Consider the following 25,696-nt stretch of genomic DNA (forward strand, 5'->3'; position numbering starts at 1 on the left):
TTTGATTTATTTGATTAATTTGATTAATTTGATTAATTTGATTAATTTGATTAACTTGATTCATTTGATTCATTTGATTCACTTGATTCGTTTGATTAATTTGATTAATTTGATTAATTTGATTAATTTGATTAATTTGATTAACTTGATTAATTTGATTAACTTGAATAATTTGATTAATATGATTAATATGATTAATTTGATTAATTTGATTAATTTGATTAATTTGATTTATTTTATAATTTGATTAATTTGATAAATTTGATTAATTTGATTAATTTGATTATTTTGATTAATTTGATTAATTTGATTAATTTGATTCATTTGATTAATTTGATTAATTTGATTAATTTGATAAATTTGATTAATTTGATTAATTTGATTAATTTGATTAATTTGATTAATTTGATTAATTTGATTAATTTGATTAATTTGATTAATTTGATTAATTTGATTAATTTGATTAATTTGATTAATTTGATTAATTTGATTAATTTGATTAATTTGATTAATTTGATTAATTTGATTAATTTGATTAATTTGATTAATTTGATTAATTTGATTAATTTGATTAATTTGATTAATTTGATTAATTTGATTAATTTGATTAATTTGATTAATTTGAATTATTTGATTAATTTGATTAATTTGATTAATTTGATTAATTTGATTAATTTGATCAATTTGATTAATTTGATCAATTTGATCAATTTGATTAATTTGATTAATTTGATTAATTTGATTAATGTGATCAATTTGATTAATCTGATTAATCTGATTAATTTGATAAATTTGATTAATTTCATAAATTTGATAAACTTGATTAACTTGAATAATTTGATTAATATGATTAATATGATTAATTTGATTAATTTGATTAATTTGATTAGTTTGATTAGTTTGATTAATTTGATAAATTTGATTAATTTGATTAATTTGATTAATTTGATTAATTTGATTAATTTGATAAATTTGATAAATTTGATTAATTTGATTAATTTGATTATTTTGATTAATTTGATTCATTTGATTCATTTGATTTATTTGATTAATTTGATTGATTTGATTAATTTGATTAATGTGATTAATTTGATTAATTTGATTAATTTGATTAATTTGATTAATTTGATTAATTTGATTAATTTGATTATTTTGATTAATTTGATTCATTTGATTCATTTGATTTATTTGATTTATTTGATTAATTTGATTAATTTGATTCATTTGATTTATTTGATTAATTTGATTAATGTGATTAATTTGATTAATTTGATTAATTTGATTAATTTGATTAATTTGATTAATTTGATTAATTTGATTAATTTGATTAATTTGATTAATTTGATTTATTTGATTAATTTGATTTATTTGATTAATTTGATTAATTTGATCAATTTGATTAATTTGATCAATTTGATTAATTTGATTAATTTGATTAATGTGATCAATTTGATTAATCTGATTAATCTGATTAATTTGATTAATTTGATAAATTTGATAAATTTGATTAACTTGATTAACTTGAATAATTTGACTAATATGATTAATATGATTAATTTGATTAATTTGATTAATTTGATTAATTTGATAAATTTGATTAATTTGATTAATTTGATTATTTTGATTAATTTGATTCATTTGATTCATTTGATTCATTTGATTTATTTGATTTATTTGATTAATGTGATTAATTTGATTAATTTGATTAATTTGATAAATTTGATTAACTTGATTAACTTGAATAATTTGATTAATATGATTAATATGATTAATTTGATTAATGTGATTAATTTGATTTATTTGATTAATTTGATTAATTTGATTAATTTGATTAATTTGATTAATTTGATTAACTTGATTCATTTGATTCATTTGATTCACTTGATTCGTTTGATTAATTTGATTAATTTGATTAACTTGATTTAATTTGATTAATTTGATTAATTTTATCAATTTGATTAATCTGATTAATCTGATTAATTTGATTAATTTGATTAATTTGATTAATTTGATAAATTTGATTAACTTGATTAATTTGATTAACTTGAATAATTTGATTAATTTGATTAATTTGATTAATTTGATTAATTTGATTATTTGGATTAATTTGATTAATTTGATTAATTTGATTCATTTGATTAATTTGATTAATTTGATTAATTTGATTAATTTGATTAATTTGATTAATTTGATTAATTTGATTAATTTGATTAATTTGATTAATTTGATTAATTTGATTTATTTGATTAATTTGATTAATTTGATTAATTTGATTAATTTGATCAATTTGATTAATTTGATCAATTTGATCAATTTGATTAATTTGATTAATTTGATTAATGTGATCAATTTGATTAATTTGATTAATTTGATTAATTTGATTAATTTGATAAATTTGATTAACTTGATTAACTTGAATAATTTGATTAATATGATTAATTTGATTAATTTGATTAATTTGATTAATTTGATTAATTTGATTAAATTGATTAATTTGATTAATTTGATTAATTTGATTAATTTGATTAATTTGATAAATTTGATTAATTTGATTATTTTGATTAATTTGATTCATTTGATTTATTTGATTAATTTGATTAATTTGATTGATTTGATTAATTTGATTAATGTGATTAATTTGATTAATTTGATTAATTTGATTAATTTGATTAATTTGATTAATTTGATTAATTTGATTAATTTGATTAATTTGATTAATTTGATTAATTTGATTAATTTGATTTATTTGATTAATTTGATTAATTTGATTAATTTGATTGATTTGATTAATTTGATTAATGTGATTAATTTGATTAATTTGATTTATTTGATTAATTTGATTAATTTGATCAATTTGATTAATTTGATCAATTTGATTAATTTGATTAATTTGATTAATTTGATCAATTTGATTAATCTGATTAATTTGATAAATTTGATTAATTTGATAAATTTGATTAACTTGATTGACTTGAATAATTTGATTAATATGATTAATATGATTAATTTGATTAATGTGATTAATTTGATTTATTTGATTAATTTGATTAATTTGATTAATTTGATTAATTTGATTAACTTGATTCATTTGATTCATTTGATTCACTTGATTCGTTTGATTAATTTGATTAATTTGATTAATTTGATTAACTTGATTTAATTTGATTAATTTGATTAATTTTATCAATTTGATTAATCTGATTAATCTGATTAATTTGATTAATTTGATTAATTTGATAAATTTGATTAACTTGATTAATTTGATTAACTTGAATAATTTGATTAATATGATTAATATGATTAATTTGATTAATTTGATTAATTTGATTAATTTGATTAATTTGATTTATTTTATAATTTGATTAATTTGATAAATTTGATTAATTTGATTAATTTGATTATTTTGATTAATTTGATTAATTTGATTAATTTGATTAATTTGATTCATTTGATTAATTTGATTAATTTGATTAATTTGATTAATTTGATTAATTTGATTAATTTGATTAATTTGATTAATTTGATTAATTTGATTAATTTGATTAATTTGATTAATTTGATTAATTTGATTAATTTGATTAATTTGATTAATTTGATTAATTTGATTAATTTGATTAATTTGATTAATTTGATTAATTTGATTAATTTGATTAATTTGATTAATTTGATTAATTTGATTAATTTGATTTATTTGATTAATTTGATTAATTTGATTAATTTGATTAATTTGATTAATTTGATCAATTTGATTAATTTGATCAATTTGATCAATTTGATTAATTTGATTAATTTGATTAATTTGATTAATGTGATCAATTTGATTAATCTGATTAATCTGATTAATTTGATAAATTTGATTAATTTGATAAATTTGATAAACTTGATTAACTTGAATAATTTGATTAATATGATTAATATGATTAATTTGATTAATTTGATTAATTTTATTAGTTTGATTAATTTGATAAATTTGATTAATTTGATTAATTTGATTAATTTGATTAATTTGATTAATTTGATAAATTTGATAAATTTGATTAATTTGATTAATTTGATTATTTTGATTAATTTGATTCATTTGATTCATTTGATTTATTTGATTAATTTGATTGATTTGATTAATTTGATTAATGTGATTAATTTGATTAATTTGATTAATTTGATTAATTTGATTAATTTGATTAATTTGATTATTTTGATTAATTTGATTCATTTGATTCATTTGATTTATTTGATTTATTTGATTAATTTGATTAATTTGATTCATTTGATTTATTTGATTAATTTGATTAATGTGATTAATTTGATTAATTTGATTAATTTGATTAATTTGATTAATTTGATTAATTTGATTAATTTGATTAATTTGATTAATTTGATTTATTTGATTAATTTGATTAATTTGATTAATTTGATTAATTTGATCAATTTGATTAATTTGATCAATTTGATTAATTTGATTAATTTGATTAATGTGATCAATTTGATTAATCTGATTAATCTGATTAATTTGATTAATTTGATAAATTTGATAAATTTGATTAACTTGATTAACTTGAATAATTTGACTAATATGATTAATATGTTTAATTTGATTAATTTGATTAATTTGATAAATTTGATTAATGTGATTAATTTGATTATTTTGATTAATTTGATTCATTTGATTCATTTGATTCATTTGATTTATTTGATTTATTTGATTAATGTGATTAATTTGATTAATTTGATTAATTTGATTAATTTGATTAATTTGATTAATTTGATTAATTTGATTAATTTGATTAATTTGATTAATTTGATTAATTTGATTAATTTGATTAATTTGATTCATTTGATTTATTTGATTAATTTGATTAATTTGATTAATTTGATTGATTTGATTAATTTGATTAATGTGATTAATTTGATTAATTTGATTAATTTGATTTATTTGATTAATTTGATTAATTTGATCAATTTGATTAATTTGATCAATTTGATTAATTTGATTAATTTGATTAATCTGATTAATCTGATTAATTTGATAAATTTGATTAATTTGATAAATTTGATTAACTTGATTAACTTGAATAATTTGATTAATATGATTAATATGATTAATTTGATTAATGTGATTAATTTGATTTATTTGATTAATTTGATTAATTTGATTAATTTGATTAATTTGATTAATTTGATTAATTTGATTAATTTGATTAATTTGATTAACTTGATTCATTTGATTCATTTGATTCACTTGATTCGTTTGATTAATTTGATTAATTTGATTAACTTGATTTAATTTGATTAATTTGATTAATTTTATCAATTTGATTAATCTGATTAATCTGATTAATTTGATTAATTTGATTAATTTGATTAATTTGATAAATTTGATTAACTTGATTAATTTGATTAACTTGAATAATTTGATTAATTTGATTAATTTGATTAATTTGATTAATTTGATTATTTGGATTAATTTGATTAATTTGATTAATTTGATTCATTTGATTAATTTGATTAATTTGATTAATTTGATTAATTTGATTAATTTGATTAATTTGATTAATTTGATTAATTTGATTAATTTGATTAATTTGATTAATTTGATTAATTTGATTAATTTGATTAATTTGATTAATTTGATTAATTTGATCAATTTGATTAATTTGATCAATTTGATCAATTTGATTAATTTGATTAATTTGATTAATGTGATCAATTTGATTAATCTGATTAATCTGATTAATTTGATAAATTTGATTAATTTGATAAATTTGATAAACTTGATTAACTTGAATAATTTGATTAATATGATTAATATGATTAATTTGATTAATTTGATTAATTTGATTAATTTGATTAATTTGATTAATTTGATTAATTTGATTAATTTGATTAATTTGATTAATTTGATAAATTTGATAAATTTGATAAATTTGATTAATTTGATTATTTTGATTAATTTGATTCATTTGATTCATTGGATTTATTTGATTAATTTGATTAATTTGATTGATTTGATTAATTTGATTAATGTGATTAATTTGATTAATTTGATTAATTTGATTAATTTGATTAATTTGATTTATTTGATTAATTTGATTAATTTGATTAATTTGATCAATTTGATTAATTTGATCAATTTGATTAATTTGATTAATTTGATTAATTTGATTAATTTGATTAATTTGATTAATTTGATTAATTTGATTAATTTGATTAATTTGATTAATTTGATTAATTTGATTAATTTGATTAATTTGATTAATTTGATTAATTTGATTAATTTGATTTATTTGATTAATTTGATTAATTTGATCAATTTGATTAATTTGATTAATTTGATTAATTTGATCAATTTGATTAATTTGATTAATTTGATTATTTTGATTATTTTGATTAATTTGATTAATTTGATTAATTTGATTAATTTGATTAATTTGATTAATTTGATTAATTTGATTTATTTGATTAATTTGATTTATTTGATTAATTTGATTAATTTGATCAATTTGATTAATTTGATCAATTTGATTAATTTGATTAATTTGATTAATGTGATCAATTTGATTAATCTGATTAATCTGATTAATTTGATTAATTTGATAAATTTGATAAATTTGATTAACTTGATTAACTTGAATAATTTGACTAATATGATTAATATGATTAATTTGATTAATTTGATTAATTTGATAAATTTGATTAATTTGATTATTTTGATTAATTTGATTAATTTGATTCATTTGATTCATTTGATTCATTTGATTCATTTGATTTATTTGATTTATTTGATTAATGTGATTAATTTGATTAATTTGATTAATTTGATTAATTTGATTAATTTGATTAATTTGATTAATTTGATTAATTTGATTAATTTGATTAATTTGATTAATTTGATTAATTTGATTAATTTGATTCATTTGATTTATTTGATTAATTTGATTAATTTGATTAATTTGATTGATTTGATTAATTTGATTAATGTGATTAATTTGATTAATTTGATTAATTTGATTTATTTGATTAATTTGATTAATTTGATCAATTTGATTAATTTGATCAATTTGATTAATTTGATTAATTTGATTAATCTGATTAATCTGATTAATTTGATAAATTTGATTAATTTGATAAATTTGATTAACTTGATTAACTTGAATAATTTGATTAATATGATTAATATGATTAATTTGATTAATTTGATTAATTTTATTAGTTTGATTAATTTGATAAATTTGATTAATTTGATTAATTTGATTAATTTGATTAATTTGATTAATTTGATAAATTTGATAAATTTGATTAATTTGATTAATTTGATTATTTTGATTAATTTGATTCATTTGATTCATTTGATTTATTTGATTAATTTGATTGATTTGATTAATTTGATTAATGTGATTAATTTGATTAATTTGATTAATTTGATTAATTTGATTAATTTGATTAATTTGATTATTTTGATTAATTTGATTCATTTGATTCATTTGATTTATTTGATTTATTTGATTAATTTGATTAATTTGATTCATTTGATTTATTTGATTAATTTGATTAATGTGATTAATTTGATTAATTTGATTAATTTGATTAATTTGATTAATTTGATTAATTTGATTAATTTGATTAATTTGATTAATTTGATTTATTTGATTAATTTGATTAATTTGATTAATTTGATTAATTTGATCAATTTGATTAATTTGATCAATTTGATTAATTTGATTAATTTGATTAATGTGATCAATTTGATTAATCTGATTAATCTGATTAATTTGATTAATTTGATAAATTTGATAAATTTGATTAACTTGATTAACTTGAATAATTTGACTAATATGATTAATATGTTTAATTTGATTAATTTGATTAATTTGATAAATTTGATTAATGTGATTAATTTGATTATTTTGATTAATTTGATTCATTTGATTCATTTGATTCATTTGATTTATTTGATTTATTTGATTAATGTGATTAATTTGATTAATTTGATTAATTTGATTAATTTGATTAATTTGATTAATTTGATTAATTTGATTAATTTGATTAATTTGATTAATTTGATTAATTTGATTAATTTGATTAATTTGATTCATTTGATTTATTTGATTAATTTGATTAATTTGATTAATTTGATTGATTTGATTAATTTGATTAATGTGATTAATTTGATTAATTTGATTAATTTGATTTATTTGATTAATTTGATTAATTTGATCAATTTGATTAATTTGATCAATTTGATTAATTTGATTAATTTGATTAATCTGATTAATCTGATTAATTTGATAAATTTGATTAATTTGATAAATTTGATTAACTTGATTAACTTGAATAATTTGATTAATATGATTAATATGATTAATTTGATTAATGTGATTAATTTGATTTATTTGATTAATTTGATTAATTTGATTAATTTGATTAATTTGATTAATTTGATTAATTTGATTAATTTGATTAATTTGATTCATTTGATTCATTTGATTCACTTGATTCGTTTGATTAATTTGATTAATTTGATTAACTTGATTTAATTTGATTAATTTGATTAATTTTATCAATTTGATTAATCTGATTAATCTGATTAATTTGATTAATTTGATTAATTTGATTAATTTGATAAATTTGATTAACTTGATTAATTTGATTAACTTGAATAATTTGATTAATTTGATTAATTTGATTAATTTGATTATTTGGATTAATTTGATTAATTTGATTAATTTGATTCATTTGATTAATTTGATTAATTTGATTAATTTGATTAATTTGATTAATTTGATTAATTTGATTAATTTGATTAATTTGATTAATTTGATTAATTTGATTAATTTGATTTATTTGATTAATTTGATTAATTTGATTAATTTGATTAATTTGATCAATTTGATTAATTTGATCAATTTGATCAATTTGATTAATTTGATTAATTTGATTAATGTGATCAATTTGATTAATCTGATTAATCTGATTAATTTGATAAATTTGATTAATTTGATAAATTTGATAAACTTGATTAACTTGAATAATTTGATTAATATGATTAATATGATTAATTTGATTAATTTGATTAATTTGATTAATTTGATTAATTTGATTAATTTGATTAATTTGATTAATTTGATTAATTTGATAAATTTGATAAATTTGATAAATTTGATAAATTTGATTAATTTGATTATTTTGATTAATTTGATTCATTTGATTCATTGGATTTATTTGATTAATTTGATTAATTTGATTGATTTGATTAATTTGATTAATGTGATTAATTTGATTAATTTGATTAATTTGATTAATTTGATTAATTTGATTTATTTGATTAATTTGATTAATTTGATTAATTTGATCAATTTGATTAATTTGATCAATTTGATTAATTTGATTAATTTGATTAATTTGATTAATTTGATTAATTTGATTAATTTGATTAATTTGATTAATTTGATTAATTTGATTAATTTGATTAATTTGATTAATTTGATTAATTTGATTAATTTGATTAATTTGATTAATTTGATTAATTTGATTTATTTGATTAATTTGATTAATTTGATCAATTTGATTAATTTGATTAATTTGATTAATTTGATCAATTTGATTAATTTGATTAATTTGATTATTTTGATTATTTTGATTAATTTGATTAATTTGATTAATTTGATTAATTTGATTAATTTGATTAATTTGATTAATTTGATTTATTTGATTAATTTGATTTATTTGATTAATTTGATTAATTTGATCAATTTGATTAATTTGATCAATTTGATTAATTTGATTAATTTGATTAATGTGATCAATTTGATTAATCTGATTAATCTGATTAATTTGATTAATTTGATAAATTTGATAAATTTGATTAACTTGATTAACTTGAATAATTTGACTAATATGATTAATATGATTAATTTGATTAATTTGATTAATTTGATAAATTTGATTAATTTGATTATTTTGATTAATTTGATTAATTTGATTCATTTGATTCATTTGATTCATTTGATTCATTTGATTTATTTGATTTATTTGATTAATGTGATTAATTTGATTAATTTGATTAATTTGATTAATTTGATTAATTTGATTAATTTGATTAATTTGATTAATTTGATTAATTTGATTAATTTGATTAATTTGATTAATTTGATTAATTTGATTCATTTGATTTATTTGATTAATTTGATTAATTTGATTAATTTGATTGATTTGATTAATTTGATTAATGTGATTAATTTGATTAATTTGATTAATTTGATTTATTTGATTAATTTGATTAATTTGATCAATTTGATTAATTTGATCAATTTGATTAATTTGATTAATTTGATTAATCTGATTAATCTGATTAATTTGATAAATTTGATTAATTTGATAAATTTGATTAACTTGATTAACTTGAATAATTTGATTAATATGATTAATATGATTAATTTGATTAATGTGATTAATTTGATTTATTTGATTAATTTGATTAATTTGATTAATTTGATTAATTTGATTAATTTGATTAACTTGATTCATTTGATTCATTTGATTCACTTGATTCGTTTGATTAATTTGATTAATTTGATTAACTTGATTTAATTTGATTAATTTGATTAATTTTATCAATTTGATTAATCTGATTAATCTGATTAATTTGATTAATTTGATTAATTTGATTAATTTGATAAATTTGATTAACTTGATTAATTTGATTAACTTGAATAATTTGATTAATTTGATTAATTTGATTAATTTGATTAATTTGATTATTTGGATTAATTTGATTAATTTGATTAATTTGATTCATTTGATTAATTTGATTAATTTGATTAATTTGATTAATTTGATTAATTTGATTAATTTGATTAATTTGATTAATTTGATTAATTTGATTAATTTGATTAATTTGATTAATTTGATTAATTTGATTAATTTGATTTATTTGATTAATTTGATTAATTTGATTAATTTGATCAATTTGATTAATTTGATCAATTTGATCAATTTGATTAATTTGATTAATTTGATTAATGTGATCAATTTGATTAATCTGATTAATCTGATTAATTTGATAAATTTGATTAATTTGATAAATTTGATAAACTTGATTAACTTGAATAATTTGATTAATATGATTAATATGATTAATTTGATTAATTTGATTAATTTGATTAATTTGATTAATTTGATTAATTTGATTAATTTGATTAATTTGATTAATTTGATTAATTTGATAAATTTGATAAATTTGATTAATTTGATTAATTTGATTATTTTGATTAATTTGATTCATTTGATTCATTGGATTTATTTGATTAATTTGATTAATTTGATTGATTTGATTAATTTGATTAATGTGATTAATTTGATTAATTTGATTAATTTGATTAATTTGATTAATTTGATTAATTTGATTTATTTGATTAATTTGATTAATTTGATTAATTTGATCAATTTGATTAATTTGATCAATTTGATTAATTTGATTAATTTGATTAATTTGATTAATTTGATTAATTTGATTAATTTGATTAATTTGATTAATTTGATTAATTTGATTAATTTGATTAATTTGATTAATTTGATTAATTTGATTAATTTGATTAATTTGATTAATTTGATTAATTTGATTTATTTGATTAATTTGATTAATTTGATCAATTTGATTAATTTGATTAATTTGATTAATTTGATCAATTTGATTAATTTGATTAATTTGATTATTTTGATTATTTTGATTAACTTGATTAATTTGATTAACTTGATTCATTTAATTCATTTGATTCATTTGATATAAAAAATCGTTTATGATCAAAATATTCCAGCACCGGAGAATGTCTTCTTTTAGGCGGGCAAAACGCGAAGTTGATTGTTTGAATGGTTCTAAAACGAGAATGCCCGCAGATTCGAAAAATCTTGTTTCGATAAAACGCATGTCAAAGTTTGAAAACAGGTTTTGCTGTACAATTTAAGGTACTCGAATTATTTGGCTAACAATAAGTGAATTTTTTGGGTTCTAAGGTCACTTAACATGAATTTGAGGTTAGATTTGGAAAATTCAAAATAGCGGATCCAATATGGTGAATAAAAAAATCAAAATATTTATCAATTTGAATTAACTTTGTATATTTGGGTTTTTGGGGTCGATGAATACGAATTTGAGGTCAAATTTGACAAATGGAAAATGGCGGATCCAATATGGTGATCTAAAAAGCTGAATATTTATTAATATCAATGAAACTTTGAATATAAGGTTATGGGTCGCTGAACACTTCAATTTACATGAAGACTTGATGGTACTCGTTGAAGGCTATTCCTGGAGCGAGTAAATTACATGTTAGAGCCACATGATTTGCACGTCAGACATTTCCAATGGTATATGTCACTCGGCCCTCCGGGCCTCCGTTAAACAGTCGGTTTTCAGAGTAATTGCAATACCTTTCTATTGACAAAGGCAAAAAGAGGACCTCCTAAAATTGAAGTATTTTTTGCGCTTCAATCATATAACAATTTAATACTAAGGCGAATGATTAGAAAGAAATTACAATTAGGTACTATTTTTATTGCTCTTCAATTTCGGGTAAAGACGTGGGTCTCCAAATACGACCCGGACTCAGGGCAATTGCCTCGGCTGCCCCCGCCCCCCTCTCAACGGGTCTGTTCAATCCCAGTACCTCCTTAAGAAGAAATGGAGCGTTGTTAGTTTTATGAATAATTTTCGAAGTATAGGACAAACAAAAAATAAAAGATCATTACATACCAGGAAAATTTATAATTTAAATTTATACTTAAAGTTTGCTAAATACAATCGAAACAGATTTGAATATTTTTCCTGATTTATCTACTTACCGCTGGTAGGTAACCGTACCTATTTTATCATGTAAACAATTTCTTTCCCGCCACGGAAAGCGTTTATATGGTTGTCCTTTTCCAACTACGACACCGTCCTTTTTCCGTTCGGCAACGGTTCGAGTCTCTGTTTTGATCCTCGCCACTCGAGAGAATTCCCCCAGAGTGAGCGTTTTGAAACCGGCAAAATGTTCGGCTCCTCGTGGCAAACGTTAACGCGAGAGTCAACAACACGGTGTCGCTCGTCGGTTTTCCACCCGCACACCGCTTCACCGGCATGCAGTGGGTTGGTGAATCACCACCCACCACTCACGTGGTTTGCTGTCTTCGGTGGAATTTATCTCCAGTTAGATGGGGATGCATTCGAAAAATTGCTGGCAAAATTTCAGTTTGATACGAAATCTCGTTCCGTGCGGTTGGTTCAACGTGAACACTGACGTCGGTCGAGTCGTTTGATCCGTGGTTTTATGGCAAACGATAAGAGTGGTGGGAACTAAATCCGGTTTGTGGTCGCTCGAGCGCTCAAATTCACAGTGGCAGTTAACTGCTTTCGAGGGCGGTAGAAGTTTCCGTAACCTTGCCGTTCGATAGATGACGGAATGATTGGGCGTTGAAGGTTTACAGGTGGTGGTGCATTTAGTTTTCCCGCCCGCCTTCAAACAATGAACGTCAATGAATGAACGGCTTATGTGCGAGCGAATGATAGTTTAGCCGGTCCGTACCGAAGGATTGAACTAACTGGTGCCTGTTCTGGTTGTGATAGGACACGTAGAAGGAAGCACACCAAGAATAACGACGGCGATGATTGCTACAATGATGGTGAATTCGGTGTGTTAAATTTCAATTTATTAGCACTGTGCGACGTGGTGTGAAAGGCAGTTTCCGTCAGTTGATTTGAAAGGTGAGCAGCAGAAAGTGAAGTGCGAATCAATCGTCTTAACGTTCACCGTTACGAAAAGAAAAGAAACGAAAGCTTATTCAATTGTTTGTTTTGCTTCCTTCGATATCAATGGTATCTGACAAGTTGCGCAATTATACGAGCTAATGGGAACGTTCTGATTCTGTCTTTTGGTTTGTGGAACGGGCGAAAAGTTTTTTGTTCGGTTGCGTGACACATAAAATTTGCAGCGTTTAATCACACAAACCTTTACCAGCTGATGGATGATGTTGGCTGACAGTGGAAAGGAAGTGCGTGTTTAAGAAAGTTTTGGCTTACTGATATACGTACAAGATAGTGCTATTAAATTGTATTGCCATTTCAGAAGCATTTGTGGAGATACTAGTTCTCGAATGATGATTATTAGCAAAGATTTCGAGTTAGGTTGTGACGGTGTGCGGTGGTGCCATTCAGTCAAATGATAGTTGGAATCACTCAAGTGGTGGTGGAAAAAGGATTCAATTTTGCATTGTCACGGAACTGAAGTTTGTGTATTATTAATTGGATCAAATGGAACGAATGCACGCAAACCAAGACCATTTCCAACGGAGCACGTGGTGAAGGAAGAATTTATAGCCTCAAGGGGTTTATTTCGAAGCCTTGAGTGGAAAAATGATATTAGATCCCAAGGTGGAATTGTAGCTAAGCGAATGGGAAGGATTTGCAACTGATTATGTACCCTATCAATATGGTTTGGAATCCCATAACCTTAGATAAGATCAAAGATTGAAAAGTGTTCAACCGTAAGTCTAAAATTAGTAATATGAATACAGTTCCACGAATAAGGAAACTAGAACCTATGTAATTGTGTTATCCCTCTACATGAGTAATTCTTTTCATTTCTCATACAGCAAGATTCTGTATTGTTTCAAGCTATTGAAAACCCAAAAGTGCACAAAATCCCAAGTATATACCATTCCACATTTAAAGTTAAAAAGGTATTTTAAACACTGCGATGCATATTGGGTAGTCTGGCCACATAACTGGCGCATTGCAAGCTGAATTCATTTGGCAACTAGCGTTGTACAATTTTACCCTTTTTCCTTACTTACTCGAAAAAAATCCGTTCATAAATTCATGAACAAAAAATCACGATTTCACGAACTGAATGATTAACGACAATCGTGATGAAGTTCCAGAAATTGTGGCCCCGTTTTCATGAAACTTTTTGTTTTTTTCAAAAAACTAGTTCGCCCCAAAAATATGTGTGACGTTACATTTGAATGTTTGGTTTGGTTGGGTTGTTCATAGTTTGGGGATACACAGGATTGTATAAAGTACAGGGCGGCTCCATAACGCGGTCTCCTAAAGATTTTTTTAATATTTTGTGAAAAAAATCGGAAACTTTGACGAAATATTTTTTGCAAAGCCAGATTTATTTGCTTCAAACTTATTCGAAATGGGAGCTTTTTGACTTAATTATTTGTAATAGTCTTTTAGGGACAATGGAACAGCTGACTCGCACGGTTTCTTCTGGAATATTGTTCCATGCTTTTTCAATTCAATTCTTATTACATTTTGGTTTAGCGTTGGTGACTCTCTCAACAATACTCCACATTGCAAAATTAAGTGGCTTGATATTCGGAGATAAAGGAGGCCACATTTCCTTGATCTTAAAATGATGATGTTTGTATGCTTTTTGCCCTGTGTGCTGGTTCTGAATCTTGGATAAAGCAAATTTCAATGCCTGAAAACTCATTTTTAATCCTTGACAAAAATTTCTGCTGGAAAAATGATGAAAAACTTCAGGTAGACGTTTTGGTTGATTTTCACTTCATCCGGAATCCGAAAAACAGGAGATTTTTTACCATTTGAAGCTAATCAAAACCGAATCCGGTTTTTTCGTCACTGGGATTAATCGAATCAAAATTTTTATCGAGTACCGTATCATTTTAATGGTAAATTTGGTGCTTACTTCGAATAATTTCTCGTCCGAATGGATAACGACAACGTAAGGATGTGACACATTGTAGTCCTTAGCCATATGGTTCATGGATCTGGCCGGATCGCGCCGTATTTTGTTGGCCACAGCTTTAATCAATACCTTAGTCCTTACAGAAGGAGGCCTTTTCGATCTTGGACGCCTAGACGCTTCACTTCCTTCTAGCAAATCTATGTTACATCGCCGGGCAAATTTTTGATTCACACCGAGCATCTTCGTTATGTTTCTAACGAACGCATTATGGTCATGATTTCAGAACCTTAGTCACAATTTTCGTATTTTATATTCACGTGATCGTGATATTTTATTCACGAGTTTTGCCTTTCTCAATAGAAAGGTATTACAATTGCTCTGAAACCGACTTTTAACGGAGGCCCGAGTGACATATACAGTAAGATTCCGTTTTTGGCATGCTCCCATTTTGCAACACTCCGATTTTGACAACAAATGGGTTCCGTTTTGGCAACATTCTTGTTGTACATAATAAGTCTTTTAAAACTGTGCAATAAATATTTTTTTATATCAATTGACATCACATTTGACTTTATTTCCAAACATGGAAGTCATATTAACCCTCAAAGGGGCAAATCATTTTTTTTTAATTTTGTTAAAATTGTCTCATAGTTTCAATTCATTACTGTGATAATTTTGAGATGTTTTTCGCAATGTTGTTTTGAAACAGTGTTATGTATTTAAGGGTTAACTATATTGTACACTATGCGTGTTGTGTTTAGTGATCACAATAAGTATAGAAATGTATTATTTATGTATAATATAACTGGTAACAGTGTAACTAGTGTCTGACGGAATAAATTTTTATAGTAAGACCCAGAGGAATTTAAGAGTCAAGTAAAGAGGAATGCGCTACACTGCATAATAAGACTAGTTCTGGAGAAAATTTTCAATAGAATAGTAACATTACGAGCCTCTTTCTCTTTGGATTATTACGACGTCAATACAAAACTTGGCACTAAATTTTCAGTACATATTGAAAGCTGACCATGGTGCGTCCCAAAGACGTATTTGGGAATACAAAACTGATGGCCCCCAAATAGTATGGTTTAGCTTTGGAACATTTGTTAGTTTTTTTTGGCGATTTTTTCAAATGAATGGAATTAGGGTGGTCCTTGTGGTTGAGGTGTTCAAAGTATCGACTGTTTAGATGTGTGAATTTTACCTGCAAAATGCCCTACAATATAATAACACAAATGAATTGAAGCAAGTTTGCTAAATAAACAAGGCTATCTATAATGGTTAATCTGTTATGATTTTTTTTAAAGATTTAAGGTAGGGTGGCTCTTGAAAAATAGGGTTGCTTATATTATCTTTTGATGTGTTAATTTCTCGCAAAGGCATTGTTCTAGAGATCTTTGGAAATTTTTTTGGAGCACATTTTCACAGTAGCACTGATGTATCAATCCCTTTTGTTTGGATAGTTGCAAGTGATTTATACAGGTTTTTGTTAAACCTAACTATCTTCAAACATTGCAATTTGATTTTCAATCTATCAATTCCAATTGGAAGATCGACGATTGGTTAGTTGTAGAGAACAAAATTTATGTATTTTTTAAAAGAGCTATATTTTTTAACAAAATTGTTCATTAATATTCACGAAAGAAAAGATAACAATCCCAGGAGCGAATGTCATAACAACATTTATCACACTTTGAAGCTTTTTTTTATTATTGTATTTTTTGCGATGATTTAGGAATAAAACGTTTATTTCTAGATACATCTTTCATAAAAAAATGTTAAAATTAAGTATTTTTTTAAATGTCATGTAGCGCCTTCTACATAAGTTATAAAGTATAAATGTCTTCAGTACATGTGTTAAAAATATCAAACAAACAACTTTGCTGAAGAAAGTTTTTTGATAGAACACCTCTGTCAAAAGATAGAACTGATCTAGATAAGTTTCTACTTATCTAGATCAAAACCAAAGTTGTCAAAATAATTATCATTTCCATCTAAGATACTTTTCTAAAGACACTAATCCTCCAGGATATATACCCAAGGTGCAAGAGGTTTTGAGCGTCGAAAATAACTTTCTACCCCACCGTACGACGTCTGAATTTGATAAAAACACGAATAAAATTGAATTTGCTTATTTTTTCTTTCATCTCATTCCATTTAACATATGATTAAAAATCTTTGAAACATTTTTGAAATCGTAAATTGAAAATCTAAAGTTTAAAAAAAGGTTCCATTTTTGGCACGGTTCCGATTTTGGCAACTGAGAAAAATAAAATTGTTGCCAAAAACGGAATCCTACTGTACCATTCGATTCAGTTCGTCGAGTTCGGCAAATGTCTGTGCGTCTATATGTATGTGTGTGTGTATGTGCGTCTGTGTGTGTGTATGTGACCAAAAATGTCACTCATTTTTCTCAGAGATGGCTGAGCCCATTTTGACAGACTTAGTCTCAAATGAAAGGTACAACGTTCCAATAGGCTGCTAATGAATTTCTAATGGATCCGACTTCCGGTTCCGGAATTACAGGGTGATGAGTACGATTACGCAGAAAATGTCGATTTTAATAAATGCTGCAATGAATGTATAATAGTGAATTTTTTTTCCAAAATATGACCACAACTGCTTCGATTTGTAGTATTAGGTCAATAACATCCATTCAAAGTGTCTTTGGTCACATTGGCCACCATCATCGGTTCTGGAAGCCCCGGCGAAAGTATCCAAATTCAGAATAACAGTCACATCGGTTTCTCGGAGATGGCTAGACCGATTCAACCAAACTTAGTCTCAAATGAAAGGTTTTGCACCCCCGTAAATGGCTATTTAATTCCATCCCGATCCGACTTCCGGTTCCGGAGTTACGGGTTGTGGCGTGCGATCGCATGGTAAATTCCGATTCAAACCGATATTCCGATGAAAGCAAAAAAGGTACAAAAAATTGCTAAAATGTCTCTCAAACAACTTAAATTTGCAGTTCTAGGTCACCGACGTGTAATATATACATTTGAAAGCTTTTGATGAATATAAACAACGCAAAAATTCTCGTGCTCATGATTGAAAAAGGCACAATTGCACCGCTTGGTGGATTAAAACAGGTTTTTATGGGATTTTTCTGGTGGCGTATTGTGATTTATGTTCCTGAATTTAGGATCTTAGTCACACTTTCCTTAATTTCTATTCAGGTTATCGTGATATTTTAGTCACAAGTAGAGTGATTTACGTTCATAATCTTAGTCACGACTATCGTAATTTATATACACGTTACCGTGAAATTTTTTTCCTGAGCTCATTTTGGGATTTGACACTTGGAGTAAGGTGATTCATGTTCATGTTTAACTACTATCGAATTAGCTCGACGCATTCTTCGTTTGCTGTCCGGATAACACATTGAATAACGATTTTTGGGGTCCTATTAGTTTTCTTATGTCTACTGCTCGTCCCTATTACAAAGCGCAAGAAGCTGGACAAAACAATGTGATATTTCATGTAAAAATTCAAATTTTGTGAAAAAATTCACGTGAAAATTTCATGACCATGTGCAGAGTTGATGAAATTGCAAATGATTAGTGACATTTTTTAAATATCACGTTTCCCTGTATAAGTTTTCGTGATTTTCTGAGCTATTTCACGAGCACGAATGATCAGCCGTGACTAATTCGCTAGAAATCATGAATTAGTTTACGTGTACAAGGATATTTTCCGATTTTGTGAACTATTTCACGAGAACGAATGGACAGTCGTGACTACTAGTAATCATGAACCAATTCACGAATACATGAACAACATTTTATGATTTTGGGAACTATTTTCCGAGCACGAATGGTGAGTCGTGACCAATTCGCTAGAAAAATATGAGTCAGTTCCCGCATACATGATTAATATTGCATGATTTTGTGAACTATTTTTTAAGCCATAATCGAGTTCTGAATAATGTTCCTAAATCTATGAATAAAATCTCGAGTCAAACTTTGGTTTTATAGATAATATTCATAAAGTTGTGAATTAGTTCACGTACTTATTCGATTTATTTCGATAATACAAGTTTTAACAAGGGTCGATTACTGATTGCTTTCCTATGCTGAGGGCTGAGGTCTGTTCATTATATTTACAGCTATATAAATTTATTAAGTGATCCAAGTTCGTGATTGTTTGGGGGTTTTATACAAATTTTATTTGAATAAACGAAATACAATATGTTGGTAGTACTATCGAAGAAAAATAACAAGTTGAACTTAAAATGTGGGTAATGTCTAGGACATAACCGGAGTGTCGTGACTAATCATCGTTTGACTTGTAATTCAAATCGAATGATACTCAATGAAATATTTGGGAATGTTTCAAGTTATTCTTTATAATAATTATGGTGGTTCTGAAAAGCACCTTTGTTGTTGGCGTCTGCGTTGATAGGAGATGCGTTGGATTCTAAGCTCGTTGAGACATTCAATCATGAAATGAACAAATTTCATTTTTTCTTGCTTTGAAATATCAATGTTAAAATCTCTCGAAACAACCATCGGAATCTTTTTCCTAACGTACAGAAATGAATCACGCTTAGCGAAAAACTGGGGGCGGGTAATGTCCGGGACATAACCGCGATGATCATATTCTTAAAATTCTGCTTGTATCTCTTTCAAATGGCTAAATTTTACGCATTAAGTTCGATTCACCGGGCTCAGCAAAATTTTCCTGGGGATCCCGTTCGTTAATCTATTCAGTAAAACAATTTTATTATCGAGTTCTCCGCATTGATTACAGGTCAATAAGCATCTGTCAATACTCAATAAGAGTTAGTAGTTTGCGGTAAATTTATGTTAAGGAATGCACGTTTTAGTCAAGATCTTTTAAGGTTATACAGAAAACTTTCACACAGCATAATTGTTCTACGTCAACACCCGGTCATGTTCCGGACATTACATACCCCTAATTTTTCTCATTTCTTTCAAAGTTTCAATTTTAAACACAAATATCATTTCATATAATGATTTCAACAGGCAGACAATGTACTTGTATGACAGGTGGGAGCGTTTTGAACCGGTTTTAGTGGAGGTAACACCATGAAATCGTGTATTGGACATTTTACAATGATTCTCCTTAACCCCGCAAAACCACGGGGTTGGCAGCAGAGGGTTAAGTTAATTGGAAGAGATGACAGTTATTATATTATAAATAAAAATATAAAATTGTTCTATATATTGCAAAGTTATTGCCGTGTTAACCTGAAAATTTGTCATTTCATTCATATAGGAACAATCATTGAAATGGTAAATTTATGTTTTGCAAGATTTGAAATAACTTCGAAGTGTGGTCACGACACCCCTGTTATGACATATACATTACCAATCCATATTTTTCCATTATCCATTCGTCCTAATGAGGACGGTTTGTAGATAACTATACAAGACGAGAATCTTTTGAAACGATTCAAACCTTGCCGACGATTTGTTTCTACTGCGTACACACATACGAACATTCCCCTTTCGCAGCTTATACCGAATGAGCACGCTTTGCATCAAGGCGATCCCTTTTATTAACTTTTCGGTGCAGATGGAGGGCCATCCTTTTGTGCGATAAATGAAAATATTTTCATCATTCGTTTTGGTGTAGCTTTCGCTTAGTGGCAGAGTTACCACATTCACTGATTTTCTTGGAAGGATTTGCAAAAACTTTCGGGTTTGTAGATCAATTTGAAAGATATTTTCTTACATGATAATTGTTTTTAATTATGCAAATTAATAAAAGGAACCTCCTAATAAAATTCTTTTCCATATTCATCCTAAGGACGGTTTGCATATAACTATGACACAAATCCATCTACAATTAATAGATAGCGCTAACGGAAAATAAGTACCACTAATTATTTACAATTATTTTGTTAGTTCTGAAAGGGACTGTTGGCAAAATTAGAGACGCGTGGATTTACTTTTCTTCTTCGGGCAGCTTTCTTGGCAGGTTTGGCGGCCTTCTTTGGCTTTGGGGTCTTCGGCTTGTTCGCTGCAGCCTTCGATGTTTTGGTGGCTGTTGCTACCGCCTTATCAGTGACTGCGTTTCTTAGCAGCAGCCTGTGGCTTTTTGGCCTTCTCATCGCTACCACATCCACCAACGTTTTTCTTCCTTTCTCCAGTGGTGGCCGATTTGATTGGTCGTTCGATGCAGCTTCTCAATGGACGACCTAACACCTAGCACGCACGTCCGTTATGCACTGCGTCTTACACACGTCTGGATTTGAGAAAACCTGCGACACCCCTATTTATAGGTTTTATCATTAATGTTAGTTTTCATTTAAAGTAGTTTTTGAACTATTTAAACAAATTTTATATAGCAAACAACGTATCGGTAGCAAGCGTTGTACATTTTCCTTCCGATTTATGAAACAAGATTAGCAATCCGTTTAGTAGAAGGAAAGTTATTAAGGTACAAAATTTACGTAACGCTATCGCTTATATGCACTACTACTGATTTCTCGCTCGTTCTCGTGCCGTGTATGAGCCTTGCCTTTCCGTCCGGCTTCTAATGGCATTATCCAAAACGAATATGCCGGTTTTCCCCCACCGACTGCTCTCGTCAAGCAACCCAATACGAATAATCGTAGGAACAAACATGTAGTGGACCTATATTTAAAACTTTTCATTATTTTATTGTTCGGTTGGTGCACCTTATTGACGGCTCTGGGCTGAAAATTTTCACTTTTCCGAGTCGTTTTCGAAAGATTTTTCAAAACACTATTTTTCCGTTGATAATGATTGTCCTACATATTCCAAAATTCAATACAACATTGGTACACATATTTTCGACAAAATGCCGAAGAATTTTTTCAAATTCATTCAGTACAACAAAAGATATAACCATTCAAAAACCTTACATCATTTTTTGTCCGAAATTTTGAAAAGGGGCCCCTATATTGAAAGGTAAGTCGTTAGTCACGACAAAAAGATGGGTGGGTAATGCCAGAGACATAACTGGAGTGAAGTAGAATACACTGTAGGCTGTTAAAACGAATGCTACAATTTTAACTATCTTTTGATAGGTTGTATTAAAACCAGTTATTTCGTTATTTTTAATGGAAACAGCGAAATGTCGGTGCACGCACATCGAAATCTAAAATATACGAACATATTTATACTCATATGGTAAGTCTGAAAAGAGTATTTAATGAGAGTGAAACAATTCATTTGGCAACAGCGGCGAATCGGATATACTTGTACAGTTATTTCGCTATTTCCATTAGAAATACCGAAATAAATTATTTTATTAAAACCATCCAGAAATTAGTAAAAATTGCAGCATTCGTATTAACAGCCTAAAGTGTATGCTATTTCATTTCGGTAATTACGTGTTTTTCCAACGAGCTTTATATCTCGTTGTTGTAGTGAATTATACCCCCTTGTCGTGGTGAAGTTTATCCCAGCACAAGTGCCATTACAGGGGAAAATGTTGGTTGAATGCTATTTATTAAAATCTAAGCTATGCTGTGATCATATTCCCTCAGGGGGCGCATTTTACCCCATCTTTTCCTAAATAATAATATGCTTAAACTATAACCAAGCAGGTTTCTTGGAGTGGAATCTTCGCAATAACGCTGCAATTGTCACGTATTATAGTCGACAACGAATGCAATGCAGGACATTACTTTTAACCCTCCGGAAGTCGCGCTTATGGCTCACTGAAGCTGCTGGTGCCCTAAGACGATTTCGCTAGCCCCGTCATTCATCAACCGGTTATACAATTAGTCTGGGTTTTCGGATCGTTGTTTAACTGTGTTTAAAGTTGCACAGAGAATGCGCAAAATTCGCAAACGAAAAAAGCAGTTTTTTTCAACACCGTATGTCAGATCTTCATAAAAATCAATCAGCGTATGTAGAATGTTGTTACAGTACTGCTGATTGATTTTTATGAAGATCTGACATACGGTGTTGAAAAAAACTGCTTTTTTCGTTTGCGAATTTTGCGCATTCTCTGTGCAACCTTAACCCATTATAAACCAGAGTTTACTAAAGTGAGCCAAATGCAAAGATATATTCAATTCCATCAAAAAATGTATCTAAGATTATTGGAAACACAAAATCACCGCTTAAAATGGTTTTTAAAATGAAAGTACCCCATGCAAACAATTTCGTACGTTTAAATAAAAACAAGTTAAAAGTTGTCTCACATATTTCTTCGGATTTACTGATAGATAACAGTCTTTTTACACCTGTGGCAACGTTTTATCATATAATGGAATTATTAGCAACATAACAATAAAATTAATTGAAATGTAATGCTTACTTCTCAGCCGCCATTTGCCCCAATCTATAGACGGTACAAAAATATAAATGAAATCACAAAAATTGCAACTCTCTTGTTTCACAAATAAATACGAGGTGTAATGTTTCCATTAGTGCAATAATAGAGCAGATAGATGTCGAAATTCTACAGTGAATACGTGTTAAACGATTGATAGTTCTGCGTATGAAACTTCATACCCTAGGATATAATGGGTTGAATATTCATGATACATAATTTTTTTTCCCAGCTTGCCCCGAGAGCCGAGTATTTCCAGTTTCCCCGGGTAGAGAAAATCATAATATCAGCATCGATTAAGCCAACACCATCTCCTTTACACAACGAAACAACCTGTGCTTGTCTAATCATCAATCACACCCGCACTACAGCTTGCCAGAGTAAAACGAACCAAAATGGACACGCCAGTTCACACTGGTATTGAGATATCTGATGTTTAAAATACGCACACTGAGATCTCGCATTTTTATATTATCACCTTCCCCTTAAGCCCAGATGCTGTTTGTTTCCCTACCAATTCAAACGTCAAAACGGCACAATACCAACGCAGCTGGATAAATCTATACACCGCTGTGCATCTGGAACGCGCACCGTGCAGCGATGCCACATTGACGATTTTTTCTAATGTTCCCTTTTTATACATGTCGCTGTTCACTCGATGACAAAGGGGCACTCCTAACAACGCTCGCTGCTTGATCGAATTGTACCGATCAATCTTGGATCAGAAAATTACTGATTTCATAAAATTCATTATTTCCATTATTTTTAGTAATTGTTCATCCTACGGAATTGGATACTAAATTGCTGTACATATTTCCAATCAGATAGCGCAATAAACTTAATTTTTCATTCAGTACAATAGCAGATATTCACGTTAAAAAAATCGGGCAAAATTCCGGCAGAAAATTTTGAAACGGAGCCCCCATATTGAAACGTTAGAAGTATTCCACTTCAAAATTGTCGGAGTTAGTGCCCTCTCCTCGAAACGCATTTAATTGCAAAGGCTGGTGGACCGCTCAACGAAAATCAAAGAAGTTAAAAAAAATTATTCAAGAAAAATGGATTGTACTACCCTTATATGCAAAAGTGACGTTAGCGCCACTTTGGTCAAATGCCATTTTTCATATTTCTGATTTCTCCACAAAAATCCACGTCTTTCAGTGTAATTGTCTTTAAAAAATTATGCAAAATGGCCTTTTAAAACGCGAAAAACAAAGTGAAGTAATATTGAATTTAATGCTTACAAAAGAATGTCATATCATTAATTACTAAATTTTACGGAAAAAATAAAAAAAAAATTTTTGTCAATACAGGAAATTTCCCATCATTTGTACGATTTGGCAATGAAGGGGAGTTAGATGTATCCCTCTGTTCTGACACTATTGCGCATGAGTTGGCAAACTGGCTCGTGGCCAACAAGTTCGAGCTGACGTTATTTTATCTTAAATCCATCATCTTTGATCGTGCATACGTCCCGCTAGATATCGTCACATGTTGTAATTCCAAATATACGAACTGCGATGACTTGACGACTAGGTTTCATCACAATTTTCTAACGATTGATTCTCCAAGTCACTTGGATGAGGTCGTGGATAAATCAAACTCACTAGTAGTAGCACCTTACCAAGAGACGCGTCCGCTTAGAGTGATGTGTACTTCTAGAGGATTGGATCCTTGGTGAATGACGAATTTGCTAGACTCACAAAATTATGTAGAAGAGCTAGGAATCG

The 25,696-nt window shown here is 26.1% G+C and overlaps 1 protein-coding gene across 1 annotated transcript in view; it reads left to right on the top strand.

The window, feature by feature from the left end:
* Positions 1-13,243: 13,243 nt before the first annotated feature.
* Positions 13,244-25,696, top strand: part of LOC131679233 (protein amalgam-like) — a 425,726-nt gene continuing 413,273 nt past the window's right edge. Inside the window, exon 1 of the mRNA XM_058959907.1 lies at positions 13,244-13,738. The gene's annotated coding sequence lies outside the window, so the exon portion shown is untranslated. The remainder of the gene's footprint in view (positions 13,739-25,696) is intronic.

This window comes from Topomyia yanbarensis, chromosome 2 (assembly GCF_030247195.1).
Source record: "Topomyia yanbarensis strain Yona2022 chromosome 2, ASM3024719v1, whole genome shotgun sequence".
Classification (NCBI taxonomy): domain Eukaryota; kingdom Metazoa; phylum Arthropoda; class Insecta; order Diptera; family Culicidae; genus Topomyia; species Topomyia yanbarensis.